This window comes from Egretta garzetta, unplaced genomic scaffold (genome assembly GCF_000687185.1).
Source record: "Egretta garzetta isolate BGI_Z169 unplaced genomic scaffold, ASM68718v1 scaffold270, whole genome shotgun sequence".
In the NCBI taxonomy this organism is placed as follows: Eukaryota; Metazoa; Chordata; class Aves; order Pelecaniformes; family Ardeidae; genus Egretta; species Egretta garzetta.
In genome coordinates this window covers 1,930,778-1,937,136 of record NW_009258274.1, presented here as the reverse complement: position 1 = coordinate 1,937,136, position 6,359 = coordinate 1,930,778, and the positions used below count along the sequence as shown (strand labels likewise).

At 42.3% G+C, this 6,359-nt stretch overlaps 1 long non-coding RNA gene across 1 annotated transcript in view; it reads right to left on the bottom strand.

Annotated features, from left to right (window-relative positions):
* LOC118451915 overlaps positions 1-6,359 on the bottom strand; it is a 9,905-nt gene that overhangs the window by 1,407 nt on the left and 2,139 nt on the right. The window contains exon 2 of the long non-coding RNA XR_004841504.1: positions 5,997-6,001. This is a non-coding gene — a long non-coding RNA (uncharacterized LOC118451915). The remainder of the gene's footprint in view (positions 1-5,996; positions 6,002-6,359) is intronic.

The window sequence follows — 6,359 nt, the reverse complement described above, 5'->3', positions numbered from 1 at the left end:
GCTGCGTCTCTCGGTCTAGATATCAGGCTGGAGAACCAGACTTCACAGCGAACTATGGGGCACATTTACTCTGCAGCCTGAATGTGGGTTTCAGTGCCCAATACCACAGCTTTAAGCTTTTTTCCAATTTTTGCTTTAATAACAGCACTTGGCAGCTGTCTCAAAACGCCTCTCATAACGCCAAGATGATTTGCACTGGTGTAGCTATAGAATAATTGCCCTGAAGTCATGGGAGAGATGCCAGTTATACCATAAAATTTAGAGAAGAAAAAAATTTGCCTCCCACATGGGAATTTTACCATTAGATCCAACAAGAGATTTACTCAGTTATTTAGGGTACTGCTCCACAACCAACTCAAAAAGTACAATGGTGATTTTCAGCCATTTTACACCACCCAGTATAAGTGATATGTGGAATAAGTTTTACTGATGCAGAATCTTGGGACAGGTTCACAGTACACAAAACCAATTCTTACATTGCTAAGTTTTTACATCTGCCTGGTAGGTAGACAAACCTCTTTCCCAAATCACAGCAAAATAGGGTTTGGTTAGACCAGTTATAATTAAATCAAGGACTGATGCTGGTTTTAATGCAAAAAGTAAAAGAGATGAGTCACAGGGACATAAGCTTTTCCTCCTTCTCTTCAAAACTGCTTCCAGGAATTGACCTGTCTTACATCAACACAACGGTACCCACATCCACAGCAGGAGAACAAAGCTGCATCAGGGAAAGTTTAGACTTCACATTATGAAAAATTTCTTTACCGAGAGGTTTAGACTGGACACGAGGAAATGAGGAAGCATTTCTTTACCGAGAGGGTGGTCAAACACTGGAACAGGCTTCCTAGAGAGGTGGTTGATGCCCCATGCCTGTCAGTGTTTAAGAGGCAGTTGGGCAGGGTCCTTACAATTTGCTTTAACTTTTTGATCATCCCTGAAGGGGTCAGGCAGTTGGAGTAGGTGATCGTTGTAAGTCCCATCCAACTGAAATATTCTATTCTATTCTAACACAAAGGATGACAGACCAGATCAACCTTGCTAATTTAGTCTATTGCTTTTAATGAGTATCCCATTAAGACATGAGAAGATGTAATTGTAAAGGTACGTTACTATATTTTATGTAGAGCAACTCTAAATAGGTAGAGTGAGGTTGGTCAAAAAAAAGGTACCACGGAAACTACTTTTTCACTGGAACTTCCATTTAATTTGAGTAAATTAAAATTTAGGCAAGAATTATCTTCTTTCTGTGGAATTCTTTTTCATTGAAAGAGCATTGCGATATTCAGATGACCTAAGTTGTATCTTTTCACCTGTCAAGGTGGCCTACCATTCTTTCAGAGGGAAGGGCCCAGTGAGTTTGTCAGTTCTCCATCATACCGCTTCTAATGCATAAAGCTTGAATTTTATGCCAAAGTATTTCTAAATACCTGCTTTACCAACACTTTCTTGCAGAATGCAGTGAAGGAATAACCTTTCATAAAAATCCCTAATATCTTGCAATACCACATACTCCCCACTGGGTGCTAATTATATTACTGAAGAGCACTGTCCCTGCAGTCTGCTGTGGAAACGTAGGCAAGTTGGGAAGCTAATTTCACCAGCTGCTGTGTCCTTACTACACCGAGCATTCTCAATTCCAAAGGAGGGAAGGAAGCCAACAAGATGTACTGGTTCTCAGCAGCACACATGATCAAACGCTAGATTTTAAGTCTGAGAAGAAACAGTTTAGTTCCCTAGAAAAATAAATTCCCTTGATTTCAGTGGGCACAACCTTCACTATATAGACCTCTCTATGAAGTACATAGGGCACAGTGCTGATGCCATTAGACACAGCAACTCAAGAAAATTAAAAACACCACAGCATTCCCAGACTGTGGGAATAATACGACCCTAATAACAGTTTTAAAACCTGGTAGTCTATTTGGCAATGCAACTATTTAGAGATTGCAAGAAGCATCTGTCAGATGTCTGTAAGCAAAAAGACCGGCAGAATTATTTATGATGAATGACTGCCAAGTACAATAGCAGCTGGAGAGTCTCCTCTCAGTTTTACCCTCCACCAGCACGTGTCAGTTTAATCTATAGGAATTATTGTTGGAACACTTGGAGCTATGAGAACCTCTGGTTAAGCAAATCAGGGTTTAAAAAAAAAAAAAAAATTAAAATCCTATGTGCAGTTTTCCATCCAAGATGGCAGGATTAAACCCATTCCTAAAGTATAATAAATTCAGTCTGGAGTTCACACAGAAAGATTCTATTTTGCCCCTCTCCTCAGAAAATCCATCCAGTAAAATCTGAAGTAATAGCTGCACACATTTCTTTTGAGATGCATCTTGAATGAAAACCAAATGAATTCACTGAAGAATTTGCCACCCTTCTTATGAGAAGTAGTAACACGTTGCTATAGGCAGTGGAATATTTATTAGCACAAGATCATGGCTACCCTTGAACTTAATTAGAACTGCCAGTGTATGAAAATGCACATCTGAATCTCAAGTTTTGTTTGTTGGGTGGGTTTTTTTGGTTTGTTTTTATGAAGATCAATTCAAGCTTAGCTGTGTGATATAAGCAGGTAGAAGTAGTTTATTTATATTCACACTGCCAGAGGTCTGAAGCAAATATTAGTCTCATAGTATGACAAGCACTGAGCGTGCAGATAACGGCACGCTGCTTCCTGTGGCAGAACAAGCTATAAAAAACCATAAATGCCTCAAGGAAAACACTCCGTAATCTTTAAGACTGAATGTAAAAAGACAAGTACAATTGGATGAGCAATACCACTAGAAGCTTCTTCCTACCTAGTCTCTTTAATCTTCTATTTTCCTTCCTACAAATTTCACCCATTGCTATTACTTTTCTTCTGGCTTCCATGCTTTCCTTTTAATTCTTTTTTTTTTTTTTCCCTTTATTTGCTCTTTGCTCTAATTCTTTCTTTTCCATTTCCACGGCATTCTAGGTCACCTTCCTGTTAATACTTGCATTTGGTAATACGCTAGCAAACTACACTTAGACAAAATCTACACCTAGACATGCTCCCGGATAACACCTTTATCCTTTATCTGAAGCAGCAAAGGAATCCGCTCTGAACATTGCTCCCAGTGATAGTCTATGGCTAAGTCCATTTTTCTCCCTTTCTCCTCTAGCTGTTGGTTGCTTTGTTCTCTCCAAGCCACTTAACAGTTTATTTACAAAACCAGGTTTTACACATTATAGAAGTGGAAAAATACCTTTCTCCATCTTTACAAGAGACACCTAGGAATAGAAACACTTTGGAAGGAAGAAATGAGCACTCCACCACCACAGCCTCTACCCTATGTGGGCCCTCAGGTAGGTGGAGATATCAAAGCATTACAAAGCCCTGTGCCTCTGCTTCAGGGATGTTCAGGATCAGTTAATCAATTTTCATTGGTAGCTTTTATTCTCTGCTAAATAGCCCCTGCAGAATTTTGTCCAGAGTAGGAAAACAGTTAAGGACGTCTAGTGCCTTGACTATGAAGTGTACGGGTCTCCATACAGAGACGCAAAGCTTCCACAGGTTACACCAAGATCTCAGAAGCAAAGAATACAAAGGGACAGTCCAAACCCCCTCCTATCACTCATTTCCCTATTGATTACACTCTAAAAACCTAATTTCAGTCTGAAGGTGAAAAAAGCAGGGGCATGCATCTGGCTTTGGATATTCTTTTTTTCTTCCTCTTGCAGTGTGTATCCTGCTGCTGAGGCCTTGGGAACAATTGGTCCATTTCAAATTTCTTTTTAAGCCAGGCATCCCCTTCCCATGAAAGCCCAGTTAACCATCCTCTGGGTAAGCAATTCCTTAACACGAGGCACAGACATGCCCTGTCAGCACACGGGTAGTCAATCGGAATTGTTGGCAGATGAAGAGGTGGCTCTGGGATGACTGCTGAGAGCTGAACCCTGCCGGCTTTGGCCAAGAGAGCCCAAATCCACCTCAGTCAGGCAGCCATGCTCACAGCCACAGTCAGACCATGGATTTGCCCCTGCTACAGCAAGCCTGAGCAGGACCTGAATGCACCACAGGCTGCTTCCCCCAAGCTCACGCTGAAAGGCTAGCTTGTTCTTAGCCTAAACCGTCTTCAGCCTCTGAGGTGGTGAAGCCAACCAGGATGGATTAGGAGGGGCAGGATTCATCTGCTAACATAGGTTTCCCACCTAGACTTGTCCCCTGAAGCTGCCTTCACAGTCGGTTCAGAGACTCACTTGCTTGTTCACATCAGATAAGGTGAAGTCATCTAAAAGGATCCAGGACAAAACAATCACACTGAAGATACCTGAAAGTTCAGGGCAGGGTGGAGTTCAGCAGCCTGTATGAAAGCCTTCCCACTGTATTCTTCAAGGCCAGAAGCCCATGCAAACTGCACTAAGACTCGTTTCACTGGATGCCCTTACTAGCGTAACCACCAGGTAGGCTCAGCCCCAAAGAGGGGACCTGAACAAGAGTCTTACATCCGAGGCAGCTAAGATGTGAATCTGGGGGAAACGCTCCATGTTTGTACTGTGGTTCCTATGGTTATGTAGAAGATGCTTTCTAAAAAAGTATCAGTAGAAAGCCCTCTCGCTGCCTTCCCCTGTAAATATGTAAAAATCGCTATTATCATGCCAAATCTTAATTTGACAAGTCAGGCTATTTCAAAACAATCTGTCTTTAGGGAAGGCCTTTGTCGTGAGAGTTGAAGGCTGAAAATTGGCTCCTTTCCCTGTTTTGGTTTTCAATGAATGAGACAAGTTGCAGAAAATGCCTTCCCAGTCTCACTGGCATAAGAGCACAAGCATAAGAGAAACAACGCACTCTTTGCAGGGGAAGTTCAGCCATGTATGAAGAAGCACGAGCACATACCAATAACCAGCCATCGGCATATATGTTCCAAGTTTGCACGTGACAGGCGAGCTCGTATTTACTGGGGGCTCATCAAAGATAGCTGAAGCCATTGTTCTCTTACAGCGTTGCAACAGTTCCCTGCTTGACTCTCCCCGCTTATAGTAATACTCTTAGCCATTTTATCTTGTTTTACTGTAACAAAGTGTATTAGAGGAATCTAGCCAGACCATTTTTGTCTTCTGAACCACAGGTTTGCTTTTTCCAGTAATCACCTACAAGGTCCACTTGAAATGGGATGCCCAAACTGTGCACGCAAAATGAACTTCATGTAGGGGACAAACATACTACACATGGTGGACATAACTCGGCTGTGGCTGCACAGAGGGTCAAGGTCACACACTTAGAAAATAATATGCATAACGTAAATTATGCTCCTGTCCCAGTAAACACACTATGTTATACACCTTTTATGTGTGGCTAGACATGCAGACCTACCTTCAAGTGCATACATCCTAATGACATAACTTCAAACTTTTCCATGTAGTAGTTACTTAGTAGTTTGTCTATGAATTTCAAAACATTGCCAACAGTGCAAACCTACATCAGCTCAAAGAAGCCTTTGAAATAGTAGTCCCGAGCTCCTTCTAGCCCCAGGGAAATAATCCCAGGTACATTATCCTCTGCGGGACTAGGACATACTTTACTCTCTCTGTTGACCTCAGGTTTAAACTGTCATGTCTGCAGGCAACACAGGAGGGTTTCACTGCCAACTTGTGACTCAGAAGAATTGGACCAGCCTAACAAGCCATTAAAAAAAAAAAAATTATGTTGCACTTCCATCACTCTTGCCTACAGCTGTTTTGAAAACCAAGAGAAACAATCTGCAAAACATGATCTCAGAGAAGCCAAAAATCAGAGCAATGGAAGAATATAACCAATCCCATGTTTAATCTGTCAGCACAAAGCTAACTTTCCACTTGTACAGAATGAAACAAAAGAAATGAGATTATAACACACAGATACCTCCAGGACTTACAGTTTCGTTCTCATCTCAGTTGAAAAAGACCTACTGCTATATTTTGGGAATTCCTTGGGATTCCAAGAAAAAACTTTTTTCTTATGGGGAATCAGTTTCAAATAAAAAGGGAAGAGACACCAGGCCTGGCAATTCCCCTACCCCAACCACTTCTACACCCTCTCGTGCTGCTCCTCATCTTCCGCAGTGCCCCAAGGGAGCTGGTTTTAGGATGGGGCACGGGGAGGATGGGGGAAGACATACAGATAGGTCATTGCTAATCCAATACACCCAGGCATCCAGCTATAGGAACACAGGCTCTGGCATTCAGCGTTTCCAAAACAAGCAAGCTCACACTCGGGAGCACTCTCAGGCATCCACCTCGCTATCCTTTTTAATCGACTCTCCAAAATCCTGGGCCTGGAGATCCAGGCAGTGCCCGATGGCCTCTGCAGTTTCACACGCTGACGGAGCCATACCTTCTGCCCCACGCAAGAGATGCAG